This window comes from Carassius auratus, unplaced genomic scaffold, assembly GCF_003368295.1.
Source record: "Carassius auratus strain Wakin unplaced genomic scaffold, ASM336829v1 scaf_tig00215709, whole genome shotgun sequence".
Lineage (NCBI taxonomy): Eukaryota > Metazoa > Chordata > Actinopteri > Cypriniformes > Cyprinidae > Carassius > Carassius auratus.
In genome coordinates this window covers 130378-145995 of record NW_020528206.1, presented here as the reverse complement: position 1 = coordinate 145995, position 15618 = coordinate 130378, and the positions used below count along the sequence as shown (strand labels likewise).

The 15618-nt window shown below is 38.8% G+C and overlaps 1 pseudogene; it reads right to left on the bottom strand.

Moving 5' to 3' along the window:
* The window catches only part of LOC113095397 (protocadherin Fat 3-like), a 49061-nt pseudogene that overhangs the window by 24833 nt on the left and 8610 nt on the right, over positions 1–15618 (bottom strand).

The following is a 15618-nucleotide window of genomic DNA, read 5'->3' as shown; positions in this document are numbered from 1 at the left end:
TTTACTGTATATACTGTAAGGTATTATTGTTCCTTATGTTGAATAAAACAAACTGCATATACTGTATTTCATAAACTGGACTGAACACATCAAATTATAATGTGCTAACACACATCAAAATAACTCTAAGCATGGTAATTGAACGAGAACACTTAGGGACACTTTTGGATAGGGTATATACAGTATCCGAAGTTATTGGAAACATTAACTGATCTTAATTATAAGAATCTGTTCACATCCCCAGATGGGCTTTAAACAAAGTAATGTGACACACAGCAGATGGCTGTTTACTCATATTTTTCGCACACTTAGTTCATTAAATTAAACCCTTTCAATGTGATTATCTTTCCAGGAGAGCCTCTGTGTGCCACTGAAAGATGGCCTACTTTAATACGCACCTGTGATATGGAAGCTGACAAGACGATTCTGATCAGAGCTGTCCCCATCACGAGTGCTCAGCACGGAAACCACCTCTCCCAGAGGAACACTCTCTCTCACAGCACCTCTGTAATACTCCCTCTCGAGGGTAGGGGGGTTGTCATTAACATCTGTGATTGCAACAGTCACTATGGCTGTGGAGGAAAGTGAGACACCCTCACCTAGATCAGATGCCACCACGTTGAAGGTGTAAGATGGACACATCTCATGATCCAGGTCACCGAGAGTGGTGATCCAACCAGTCTTGCTGTCAATAACAAACATAGCACCAGCGGCAGATTTAGATTCACTAGCTTTGTCCTGGTCCTGATTTAGGGTTGGGCCAAGGTTGTAGTAAACCTGTCCGTTAGAGCCCCAATCGGGGTCAAGCGCTCGTACCTGGATAACCCGTGTACCCCTAGGCATGCCCTCCATAACCATGGCCACATAAGAGCTTGTTTCGAATAACGGTTTGTTGTCATTCACATCCAGCACCTTGACTTCTACATCCACTACAGACATGGACTCAACCATTGCCTGTCTCATGGTGGCTGCAACTTTGAAACGGTAAATGTTGATGAGTTCATAATCAAGGGGGTTGACAAGCCTTAGAAGTCCACTTTCTCTCTCAACCAAAAATGTCCCATGCTGGTTACTCTCCCCAGTCTCTCCATTTACCACAGAAAAGATAGCAGTCTGACCAGGACCTAAGTACACTGATCCCAAGACTGTCCCAACAGGTGTGTCCTCTGGGACCGTGTAAGAGTACTGAGGTTGGGTGAAGGAGGGAACGTTCACATCAGGTGGCAAGACATGAATAAATGCAGACACAAGGGAATGTTTAGCTGGAATGCCTCCATCAGAAGCTTTGACAAAAAAGGAGAGGACTGTTCCTCTAAGATGTGCCATGCTTCCCTTTGTGACCATCCAGCCACTATCAGGCTCAATTTCCAGCACATCCACTAGAGGAAGCCTTGTCTCACTGTACAACGAGTAGCTAACTCTGCCATTATCACCGAAATCTGGGTCCTGAGCCTGGATCTGAGTCACCAGTGATCCCATTGGCAAGTTAGCCTTCATGCTAACTCTATACTCTTTAGCCCTGAAACGTGGAGCATTATCATTTTCATCAGCAAGTATTACCCTAACAATGCAGAAGGATGCTCTTCCCCCACCATCGAGTGCCATTACAGTTAGCACAATGTCTCTGTTTACTGGGTCCTCTCTGTCAAGTTCCTGAGCTGTAGTTATCAGGCCATCGGCTCCAATGTAAAACTGAGTCTTTCCAAGATCACTGATAAAGGAATACATGATCTGACCAAAAATCCCAGAGTCGTTGTCTGTGGCACGCACCTGAATGACTCTGGTCCCTGCAGGTGCATTCTCGCGGACTTCAGCCAAGTAGAACCTTTGACTGAAGACAGGGCTATAAAGGTTGGCCCCCAAGACTCGAATGTTCACCTGTGCAGTGTTCGTGAAGACCCCATCTGATACAGACACATTGATGTTGTATGCTGGCCGTATCCCCTGTCTGCGCTGTCCGGACCAGGAAATTACACCTGTCTGAGAGTCTATAATGAAGTTCATTTTCTCATCTCCTGAGAGTATGCTGTACCTCAGACTCTCGGCATCTGAGCTGTCTGCATCAGAAGCCTGGACACATGTCACAATGTGCCCTCTGGGAGCCAGTTCGCTCACAAAAGCTTCATAAAGTGGCTGGCTGAAGGATGGTGGGTTGTCATTCACATCACTCACCAAGACGGTGACCGTAACCTCACTGCTTTGGGATGGGGAACCATTGTCTGTTGCCCTAACGATAAAGCTGAAGCTTGGTGTAAGTTCGCAGTCCAGTAGACGGGCTGTTAACACAAGTCCACTAGTGCTGTCAATTTGAAAGTAGTCTGTGCTGTTAAATCCATCAGAGAGGATTTGATAGCTAATTACACTGTTTTTTTCAGAATCCTTGTCAGTCGCCCAGAGCTGTATCACACTAGACCCGATCATTGAATTTTCTGGCAAAGTGGTGGTGTATGATACATTACGAAATGCAGGGCCATTGTCATTTACATCCACCACAAATATGTCCACATCTACTTCAGATCTGGCTCCAGTTAGAGTGTCTGTAGACCTGATCCTTAACCTGTAGTAGGGTGTGATTTCATAGTCTAAAGGATATATGACACTAATTACACCACTGTCAAACCCAATGTCAAATTGAAAGGCGGGATCCCCTTCCACAATAGTGTATATAATGTTCTGGCCCGCTGGACTGGTGGCATTAAGGCATAATATGGGAGTAGACACTGCAATATCCTCTCTAACTGTTATCCCATAAAAAGACTTGTCGAACACAGGCATGGCCTTGTTCACAAGAGTAACTGGAAGCTCTACAACAGTGAAGAGGGAAGGGTAGCCCGCATCACGTGCAAGGATGACCAGTGAATATTCAACATTGGACAAGTCTGCATCCAAGGCATTTTTAAGAGTAAGCTCCCCAGTAAGCTTGTTCACCTCAAAATGTGGATGATCCTCCTTAAACTCGTAATATACAGCTCCATTTATCCCTTTGTCCAAATCCGTCGCAGACACTTGAAAGATGGATGAGCCAGGTTCTGCATCAACCTGCACTGCAGCATAATATGGAAGGCCAAGAAACTCAGGGGCATTGTCGTTAACATCCTCGACTTCTACTCTTACGGTTACTCTAGCAACTCGCAACTGGTCATATTCTCTACTCGCCTCTACCACCAGCTCATACAGTTCCTGTTGTTCTCGATCGAAAGAAACTCCTGTGGTTTGAATGACTCCTGATGTAGGACGAATTGTAAAATGTGTCCCTGCATTCAAAAGTGTGTACTTAAGTGGTTCATTTAAGCGGTTCCCTACAGCATTTACAATGCTCACAGTAGTAATGTTCACACTGTTCTCTGGTACAGAGGAGGAGTATATGGTTTGACTAAATAGGAGCCCATTGTCAATAGCCTCCCTGACTAACACAGTCACGAGCGCTGTGCAAATGTACCGGCCATCTGACACTTTGACATTGAAACGATAACGGTCTTTGGAGAGTTTATTGTTTTTGACTTTGAGTATGCCTGATGATGAATCCATTTCGAAGTGCTCCAAGTTGCTATCAGTCAAGGAATACATCAGGTCAGTGGTCATATCTAGATCAGTGGCCTCTACTCTCAGAAATTCAACCCCAACATATGTTGGAAGAAGCAAAACAGTGTCGTAAGCTTCCTGTGAGAACTGAGGCGGAGAGTCATTGATGTTCACAACCCTGATTTGGACCTTGGCTGGCTTCTCTGCTGTTAGTTGAGGCCTGCCACTGTCCCTCACATTAACAGAAAAATAAAAAGCACTGAATGTTTCATAGTCCAGTTTAGCTATAGTTCTTATGGAGCCTGTCCCCGAGTCCACAGTAAAGAACAGTTTTGCTGTGTCCTCCACAATCTGGAAGACCAGGAGGGCATTGTGATTCTTGTCAGCATCAGTAGCTTCAATTACCAGGGGCTTTCCATCCTCACTTATCACCACACTATTGATGGGGGCTGCCTCACTGATAGTTCCTGTATATGAGAGCTCCTGAAAAACTGGAGGATTATCATTTTCATCAACTACTTGGATACAGACAGTGACACTGGAGGCAATCTTAGCCATGTTTAGGGCCTGGATGACCAGCATGTATGAGGAGGTTACCTCAAAGTCAAAGTTCCTTTGAGTTGTGATGACACCTGTGTAACGGTTTATTTTAAACCTCTTTTCATCATTTCCCTGTATAATGTCATAAATCAGTGTGGTTCGGCTAATTGCACAGACCAATATGACAAAAGTCCCAATAGCCACATTCTCTGTGATCTCAGCCTGGTAGTCTTGTTGGGTAAACTTTGGACTTGAGAAATCAGACAGTGAGATGGCGATCCTAGCAGTAGAGGTGCTACTTAATGCTGGAGTACCTCCATCTGTGGCTCTCACTGTGAGGGTATAAAAGCCCACAGTTGTAAGGTCTAGCTCTCTGGCTACTGAAATTATGCCAGATAGTGGATCTATTTCAAATATGCCACCAGCGTTGCCTGTGAAAGGGGAAAAAATGACAGATGCATGTCAGTTCATGATGAAAAAGGGGATGTTGGGTAAAGGATACATTGAAGATAAATCTTAAGATTTATGACAGGTTAAAGGAATGAGCTTATGCATCACACTCTGTTGAACAGGCAATCAGTTTTACTCAAAACAGCTGAACAATGGAAATGTTATCAGGGAGCATAATAAATTCAAGAGCTGAGAACACAGTGTTTACCTGCATCAATTGAGTAAACTATCTCCCCATTTCTCCCTGAGTCTCTGTCTAGTGCGAGCACCTGCAAAGCTGATGTTCCTGGAGGGGACGACTCAAACACTTTACTGTCATAAATAGTGCGACTAAAAAAGGGAGGCTGGTCATTGGCATCCACCAAGGTTACAATAATCCGTGCCAGATCTCTGTAATATGGAAATTCTTGATCTTTTACCTAAAAAAGAGGACGAGAGACAGATTATCTAAAATAATATATACTGTAAAGAGCAGATACAGTCCACACTGATTAAAAAACTAAAAAGCTTTTCATTTTGTTCATTTTTCATGAACATTTTCATATTTATTTATTTTTGTTATTTATGATGTTGATAATATACTTAAAAAAAGTATAAATGTAAAAAATATATATTTATAATAATACTTTGACATTTTTATTCGAAAATTCGAAAAGTGCAAATAGACAAGCAATTTTATTAGTGACCTCGGACCATTGGACCCCACTGTCTGACACGTGAAATGGTAGGTTTCAGCTTTGAAATCGCTAATCAAAATACATATTTAATAATACAAATGCTGTATCTCACCATAATAGTAAGGATGTGCTGAGTGCGGGTCTCATAGTCCAGTCGATCTGCTGTGTACAAGACACCAGTACCAGGATTGATCCTAAACATCCGCATGCTCGCCGGATCAACGCTGCCGTGGATAGAGTAGCTCAACTTTGCCCGTTCGTCCTTGTCCCTGGCCCGGACACGCAAGACCTCAGTGTCGGCTGGCGTATCCTCAGACACAGAGACTTCATATGTACGCTCAGAGAAAACAGGACTGTTGTCATTGCTGTCCAAAACCTTAATGTAAATCTGTAGATAGAGCAGACAGAGAGACATTTGTAACTTTTCACAGAGATAATGATCTCATTTAAAATAGATGCATGAATAATCTACACTGCTGCAATAGGTACTAATGTCAAAACAGCTTAAATGAGAATTAGAAAAAGCACATGCTAGATTGACAATATAATGTGTGTTTCTGAGACACTGGAATATCTGAAGACATTTTAGAGAAGATTATATAGATATCTCTTCCACACAGCAAACTTGTATTGATAAAATTTGATAAAAGCTAGCACACTGCTAAAAGCCTTACAGATATTTCTCTCTTAGATATTTCAGCCACACCAGCCTGTATTACTCTTTATGCTTGTTTCTAGCAAAGTAAGCAGACATCTGTTAGGAAAAGTTTCCAAGAGGCTTGTATAACTAAATATATACCTGTGTAGTAGCGGTGTCTGTCCCATCTGTCACCTGTACCGTCATGTTGTATAGTGACTGTGTCTCTGCATCTAGAGGTCTGGCTATCACTATGGTCCCCATCCCTCTCTGAATAATACCATCATAGTTACCTATTACACCAAGAAATCACAGTCAGCATGAAAAAATAAAAGTGACAGAAAATGCTTTGCATGCACTTATTTATCCAATGAAGAAGTAAAGGTATAGCAGAAAATCTCAAGGTAAAGAAGATCAAGGTAAACACTCTACCCATCGAACTGTAATGCAGTTCTTTGAGTAATATTTTTTTTTTTATGTTTCACAGTGATTCAAAGTTTCACAGCTTTCAAAACATTAATGGCTTTATGTTGGGATCTTTTCCATCAGCCTCCGGTCTCTTATCTTCAACTCCCACAAACATCTGTGTCAAGTTCAGGCGTCTCCACTGCAGATTCTCAAATCATTAATTCAGGTCCATTCTGACGGATAAGGGCAAACTTTCAGAGCATCTTTAGTATGCATTGCATGCATCTGCTCCAATTCCACTCAATTTCCACTCCACTTAAGTGAGAGCAGAAGACCCAATGTGTGGATGGTATATCAGCACTCAAAGTGTTTACAGGATTGAGCGGTTCACGTTTGCCCAGCAGCAAATGGAGTTTTTAAAGCGAGTATCTAAAAGTATCAGATAAACAAGCCCTTCACGCTTAGGAAAATAACTACAAAATACTGACAGTTAGCCTACCACTTTCAGAGGAACAGTTTCCACCACAGGAGCTCCGTGGGATATAAAACATCTCCCGGGACATTCTTCCACCTTCTCAGAGACAGATCCAGATGAATGGACAGAAAAAGAAAACAGAAAACTGACATTGTCAAAAGCTCATAAAAATAAAGCTAAACAAATTCACAAACAACTATTCTTAAATGCTTACTCGTACAGGAATTTTCTAAATTTACACAAGCCATTCCACCGTGTGGGACTACATCTGCAAAGCTCAGCAAAGTCCGAAATACTCAGCGGGTTTAATCAAAATCTTTAAATTCATTTTAGTTGACTATCTTAACCATCCATGCATCTTCAACTAAGAGTAAACAGTATAGGTGCAAATGATAAATATGTATAAGAGCTGTAAGCAATAAGTAAATGGAGTAATTCATTGTCAGAATAGTTTACCACAGATGTCCACTCCTTTAAATTACATTTACATTTACTCATTTATCTGCACGGTTTTATCCAAAGCAGCCGAGGAATGCTACAACACAAGCGATTCATCCAAAGCAGACAGTAACATCAGTAATATCAGGGACATTAAAGTGTGCAACCTGACTTCATTTATAACTGGTACTGCTGCATTATTGATGCTCACCAATGATGTCGAACCATAAAGGAGTTTCAGTCTGCCAAACCGAGACCACTCCAACCGACGCATACACTTTGGCACTTTCCGCCACTGTGAAGTTGTAAATGGCTGTGGTAAATCGCAAGGCTAGTGGTGAGGGCACAGGCTTCCGAATCCATTCGATATGCAAACGGGCTGTCGACCACTTCTGAGGGGTCCCATTGTCAATGGCTTTTATCTGAAAAAATATGAAATAAAAAAGGCTGAACATTTTATACTGTTTAAGCTGCATGTGGGAAAAGCCTTTCATTAATATCCATTGACTGAAGTGGCCATCTGTTTGATACTTTACAGTGAGTATATCATAGCCACCAGCTGTGACCATCTTCCTGGAAGACACCATGGCTGTCTTAGCATCGATTACGAATTTGCCGTCATCATTTCCATCCTCGATGCTGTACGTGAGATCTGCATTAGACCCTTCGTCTCGATCATAAGCAAAGACTCTGTAGACAGGATCACCGCGTTTGTTACGGTCCCGCTCCGGAAGTCTGATGCGGTAAACGGACTCTTTGAATTCAGGCGTATTGTCATTCTCATCCTGAACATGCACTATCACCCAGACAGTGGACTGCCTGAAGATCCCTCCTCCATCCATAACTGTAACCTAGATAAAAACATATAAACAAAATTATGGTGAAAAATGCACAGCTTTTGAAGATAAAGCAGGCAGTGCATTTTCATTTCAGTGCCTATATATTCAATTTTAACAGGCCAAGGAAGCTGCAAATAGAGTTTTTACTCTGCACGTATGTTTCCTTCTCTCTTCATATGTTCATTTCTACACCCACGCACATATCTTTTTACTAATTTCTTGAATAATTATATAGATTACCCTTCACAAGTTTGGGGGGGGGGGTATTTGAAATAAATTAATATAATGATGAATTAAATTGATCTAATGAATAAAAACATTTATAATGTTACAAAAGTGTTATATGGTGTTTTTTTATTATTTTTATTCAAACACATTATGGTTCACCACAAAAATATGAAGCAGCACAGCTGTTTTTAAAATGTTTAATTAGAAGAAATTTTTCTGGAGCACTAAATCAGCATATTAGAATGATTTCTGAAAGATCATGTGACACTGAGTTATCATGCTTAATATTCAGCTTTGCCGTCACAAATGTATTACAGTTTAAAATACATTAAAATAGAAATTGTTATTATAATTGTTCCTAATATTATTTACTAGTTTTACAAAATTTTTGAGATCAAATAAATGCTGCCTTCACAGCAACATCACATATCTCTCTCTCAAAGTTATCCAGATAAATAATACTATAATGTCTATAAATAGCACTGTCCCTACTCAACCTCTATTTTAAAATAAATGAATAGAAAAATACATCAACACAGACGTATTCTTTGGAGCTGGAGATTCTCAGAACTTGATCAGACAGAGGCCACAAAATAGGGGCCAGGGGCATTTTACACCACTCCAAAACTCGCAAGCAGCAGGTCATGAAAGCCTCTAAAAACTAAATCTTTAATGGTCACCATCCACTACAGCGGCACTCGCCGGAGACACTGATGCCTGGGCCGCTGGCAAAAGCAGGTGCCTTCAGGCGCTAGATGTAGGATATGAACTTTGAAACTTGCTGCAGAGTGAATCATCATTTAGTGAACACAAAAATCAATGGCCCTCATTTCACTCAGGCCATGTAGAGCAGGGATCACAGGAAGCCACACCCATCCCATTGATCAGATGTACTGCCCTTATTGTCTGATCAGTAATTTAAGAGCTAATAACCAGATTGTATGAAAATTTTGGTGAAAAAAAAAGTGTCCTTGGTCAGTATGCGCTGACTTTATCTTCTCTATCACTCATAACGCAAATATAGACAAGTCATTTGCTGTACTGCACCTTATTATAAGACATTAGGAATAAAAAAGCAGAGGGAAACACCGTTGCCTTTACTGTACATCCTGCATGTGTAGATCCATTCCTCACTCAATATTACAATGATTCTCCTTATTTCCAATTCAATAGTGACAAGTGACAAAATGACATTCAGCCTAGTATGGTGACCCATACTCATCCTCTACAATTAACCCTTTCAAAGTGCACACACAGATCAGTGAACACACACACACACACACAATGAACACACACCCGGAGCAGTGGAGCTGCGGTGCCCGGGGAGCAGTTGGGGGTTCGGTGCCTTGCTCAAGGGCACCTCAGTCGTGGTAAACCCACAACCTTAGGGTTAGGAATCAAACTCAAACAGATCAATAAATAAGTCAGTGTGTATCCTGTCTGACAATCAATAAAATTCTTGAGGCTGCTAATGGGTAATCATTTTAGCCTGTTCTATAGTTACAACATAGTAACATCATAGTTTCATTACTACTTACATGACTTAATTTTATGAACTAATAAAACTTCCCTTAAGAATCTATGAATCAATGCATTTGCTCACCCAAAATTAAAAACTATTACAACTTACTTGCATTCATGTCATTCCAAACCTGCATGTTCTTATTTATTTCTTCAGTTTAATAAAAAGGAGGAATTTTAAAGAATGGAAATGCTCCTCTTTACCATACACTGAAAGTTAATGGCTGTCAAGCTTCAAGTCTTCAAGTTTTTTTTTACGCTTTTTCGAAGCTTGAAAGCAAAATGCAAATACAGTATATTAATCAGCACAAGTCTTAAGCATTGATAATAATAAGAAATGTTTCTTAAGCACCAAATCAGCTTTTTAGAATAATTTCTGAAGGATCCTGTAACACTGAATGCTAATCAGCTTTGTCATTACAGAAATAAATTAAATGTTAAAATAAAATGGTGATATCAAGATGGAAGAACCCAAACTTAACTTCAAATGGAAAGCATCATTAATTTTCTTGCTTGAATTACTACTTTTAAGGTACTATCTGACAGGTAAAGAAGCATTTAGTACCTCTAGGAAGTGCTCTGCTTGTTGCTCTCTGTCCAGTTTCCTTGACGTGGTGGTGATGAGTCCTGAAAAACATAATATATATATATATATATATATATATATATATATATATATATATATACACAATTTAATAAGCTACAAAATTCCATGACAACTATGCAATGAAAGATCTGCAACAATCAGCATGGAAAGCCGCTCCACTCGACAATGATTAATAACATGTCAGAAAGGATGCATAAATTTACACAACACCTTTTGTTTACTGCAGAAAAAAAGATCAGCTCACGACACAATGGCCTTTGGCGTAAACCCACAGATGGCATGTGGAGAATGCATAGGATTGTTTTTAAAACCCAAGGTGGTTTTAAAAACACTTCAGTGCAGACAGAACAGCAGAGATAGCGAACAGGAAGACATTCCTGAATACGAATGCTTCCTTAAGGCACAAGACATCTGGATCCTGTAATCTGAAGGTAAGTAATTTTAAGTAGATCTATGGGTTTGACGACAATTCCTGCTGTGGACATATTGACAAGCTGTAGAGAAGAGGGCTTAAAAATCTCTAAAAGAAATATAGACAAAAATATTTACCCATCCTCATCTCGTTCAAAGCCCATATGGCTTTCCCTCTTCCACTGATCATGAAAAGAAAAGTTAAAGCAAGAATAGTTTTGGACTATAGTGTACATCAGTAATATGGATGAATTTTATAATCCTTTTTTTTTTTTATTTTGAGAGTGCATTTCTCCTTGTGTTCCACAGAACAAAGTAATAAAATGATATAAAGTAATTTTCTGATAATCTGTTTTTTATACACCATGTACAAATGTATTCCAAATTTCGTAATTTTGAAGAACAACTGCAACCGTTTTAGCACAAGTTCCCATTATCTACCTAACATAAATCTATTGTATGTTCTTTCTGAGCCACTGATTCTCTGTGAAATATAACCATGGCAACAAAAGAACTCCTGATGGCACAGGTTGCATTGCACTGGAATCCACAGTATTCCCTGATGTGTGTCATCCAGAGAGACACAATTAGAGAAATTAGAGGAGCTATGAACTCACAGAGCTGATGAGGGACTGTAGCACAAAGAGGAAAGTGTAGAAAAAGGATTTTCCCTCATAAGCCACACATTTAAATACAGTATAAAGAGATTGTTGGGAGGTCATTTTTAAGGAATAGAATTTGTATGACTCTGAGATATGGCTCTGTTAGAGGCAACTGCTCTAAACTAATCATCAAACACACACTCTCGATTTTCAGGGTGCAGTAATTGGTTGCCGGCTTAGTCACAGCACATTTGTTTTTATAAAAGAGCTCACAATGCAATTTATCTTAACACTTTAGGCTGAGTTCAACAGAAAATCACAAAAAGAGAGCTAGATAAGTGGGGAGCAATTAATATCAGCTTTTTCCCAGCAGTGGCTGAAGCTAAAGAAGAATCTATGACTGCAGTCCAGGGTCAATCTATAAAATGTTCAAGGATTGATACTTTTGAGTTGATTCGACCCATACTTTCATTTCCTTCTGCATTTTGCTTTTCATATATTTCATCCTTGAACACTCATACCAGTTCAAAGGCTTCCACATGAGTGAAATACAGTATTACCTCTCGGCTCACTACATATCAATGCATGCACACACTCGCTTACATCTCATTATATATATTGAGTCAGATTTATTGAGCTTAAACCTCTGTATTCCAGTGTAAATATGTGATGCTGCATGCTAACTTGGAGGGATTTGCTGATAGTAGAATAAAAAGCTTTCCTGCTGGCAACCAAACCTTGTTTAATGAATTCACTGACTACAGCTGCATACATAAGCTCCCATGACTCACTTCTCCAATGACAAGGAAAGCAGCACCTCAGTGTAATCAGCAGTGCAGCATGCACCCAGCATGCCATGAGATCAGAACTCTGCATGTGTGTTAACACTTCACACTAGAATGTCCTGACACTGATTACAGTCTGAGCTGCTCAGTTTGTTTAGTAGTACTTGTGAAAGCATTCGTGAACATGATGGAGAAGTTGGACTGGAGGAGAGTGCACTGAAATTTCAAAGGAAAAAATGATCAAAGATTATTTGCCCACAAATTCAGAGGGAAATAAAATTATTATTTATTATATATGTTATATAAAAATGTAAATTAAAAAATGTAGTATAATCACATGTATATATTACTAAATTTGCCTTTTTATATTAAAGATGTAAATGTCTAAATGTTAATGATACAAATTCATGCGGTATAATCTCATATATATATATATAACTAATTTTTATTTGTATATTAATGTAATTGACAAGTTTGTGCAGTATAATCTCATATACAATATATGACTGTATGTTAACCTGTTAACCTGCACCCAGTTGCGGGCATCCTCAACTCCCCGTGTTCACACGTTTCAATGTTTACGAATAGATTAAATGAAATGGGACAAAATTAATCTTGAAAAACTATACTGTGTATCATTATAAAGATTATCAAGCATTGACGACAGATCGCTGTTTTTTAATGGAAAGCTTATAAAGACTGTATTTGCTGCATTTGTGTAAGCAGTACACATCGAAACATGAAGAATGAAAACGCAGTACATACGACGTAATAACAAGTCATAAACGCATCCACAGCTGTAAATCCCGGTTTAGTTAGAAAAGTAAGGGTCCACTGAATGACATCTCATGGAGCACGTTTAGTCCAATGAAGCAATAAAGTTGTAATATGGATCATAATTCCTTTGTTTACGTTTCAGGTCTTCAGCGAAAGAACTGTTTGTGTCCGTTATGGAATAACTCACGGTCAGAAACTGCGTCTTGGAAATAAAAAAAAATGCATGGTTTTGTAGCGTACATTGTCACAAACAAAATGAGACGATCCACAAAAAAAGTGAAAGATAGGCGAAAGATAGTATATTTGAATTCTGGCGCTCCCTCGTGACGCGTGCTCTGACGCACCTGTCATCTGATGGGGGCGGAACTTAGCGATCACTTTTTTCTTTATTTGTTTTATTTTTCAACAGTTTTCATATATGTGAGAGTGTATTTTATGTTGAATGTGCCTGTATCTGCATGATTACCATCTGTTTGAATGCAAATCAGCTCGCTATTACTGTGTAATCACAGCTATCAATGTAAACAGCATCTATATGAATAGAGAGTGGATTATTGACTTTATGGCGCATTCGTATTATTACCATCTCTATAACTGGCCATCAGCACATCAGCACGTATTTTCATTGGAATTCATTATAAATGCTGAATTTCTAGCAATCTCAGGATGTTCTGTAATTGGCATACAAAGTTAAATAGTTTTTTATTTTTCTTATTTTTCTTACTCAAATTATTCTTATTGTATTTCTCTAGCGCCCAAATAAATCACTTATACGATGTCTAAGTTACTGTCTAGTGTTTTATAATTGAAAAAAAAAAAAAATATGCAGTGGTATGTTTAATGACTAAATAGTTTGTTGAAGCCTTCAATACAGTTGGTAAATATTTTTTGTATGGGGGGGGGGGTTGACTAGACATATATAAAAAAATATTTGCAGGAATCTCATTTTCATGATATCTTCTTCAGATTTGAAATAGAAACTCATGAGACATGTGTCTTTATACCCATTACTTTTCTAGATTGCTCCAGGACTGTTTTCATGTATTTTTATATATAAAAAAGTTGGTAACACTTTAGAATAGGTAACATTTGTTAACTATTAACTATGACATTTCTCTCAATAAATTCTTAGTTTGCTGCTTATTAATAGTTAGTAAGGAAGTTATAGGCTTAGGTATTGGGTAAGATTAGGGATGTAGAATAATGTCAAGTAGAATAAGGCATTAATATGTTCTTAATTAGCACTAATACATGGCTAATATTCTAGTAATATGCATGCAAATAAGCAACTATAAGTGTTACCTATTCTAAACTGTAACCAAAAAGTTTTTTTTTAATCAGTGTGGTAAAAAAATTAAGGCATCTATAATCGATAAAAACAACAACTAACAAACTGTTTTTATTACCTGTGTTGGAATCAATGGAAAAGAAGTTCTGAGGATTCCCAGCAGTGATTCGATACATGAGACGGCTATCTGAGGCAGTAACGTCCGGGTCCTGGGCTTGGATCCGGACCACAGACACATCTCTGGGGGAGTTCTCCATGACGTATGGGTGGTAGATGGGTTCAGAGGTCAATGGTGCATTATCATTCACATCCTCCACCTGGATAAACACCTCAACAGAGGCAGAGAGAGGCACCACGCCACGGTCCACTGCAAATACCGTTAGCCAGTAGGAATCCTGAGTCTCACAGTCCAGGCTGCCAGAGGTGTAAATCATTCCTGTAAGAACAGAGAAAAAACATATTTAATATCGACCACCTGTTTGATGAATTCAACAAGAAGTATTTCACAAAGTCTGTGAGCTCTTATGACATTTTTTTATGGCACATCAATCAGCACTCTGGCCTGAGTCAGCTGGGAACATTAACTTATTTTACAAGCAATATATAACTTGGTATGTGATTCAACTATACATTAAAAACGTTCAACCCAACCATGAGTCAAACTTTCGTGTCAAACTTGATCAAACTGTGATGTGCCTAACATTTTGAGGAGATTACAGTCAAGATGAAAGATTAATGTTTTTGGACACACTTCCAGAAACCAGAGTCAGTTCAGCAGAGTGTTTCAAAACCAGAGCTGGTGTGGTCTGCCTAAAAGTGTAATTTGTCCTCAGATTTTCTCTGGGGAAATTTGCTCAACTGTCAACGATACCTGAGACCAACCCAAAGCAATTCAGAGAAAATGCTTTTTTTTTTTTTAAAGGTTCATTCTCTTACTACAGTCTATTGCCCACAACTCAATTGTGAATGATTAGATGCATATGAAATCATCAGCAGCAATAAGTGATTCAGTGTGGGAGTGAGCTACACAGAAATCATTGTAATAGGGGTCAAAGCGGCTAGTTGTCACAAAAGGTTTTCTACAATTTACTGTAGTCTTTCTACATATTGTCTGAATGCAGTATTTCCTGTAGATTTGCTTATTTTGTGTAGATCAAAAATGTAAATTACATTAATGTATTCATTATTATAGTGCTATAAATTTAATATGCTAATTAAGTGATAAATTCTCATATATATGACAAATTACCAGATGATTAAGTCTTTAATAAGTGCCTCTTAATTTTGCTAATTAAATCCTTAATTTTTTTTAATAAAAAAAAAAATTAACATTTTACCAAATACTGATATATGCAATTCACTGTGATTCCTAAGCCTAATTTAGCTGTAATTAATTGTAAAAAAAATTAAATC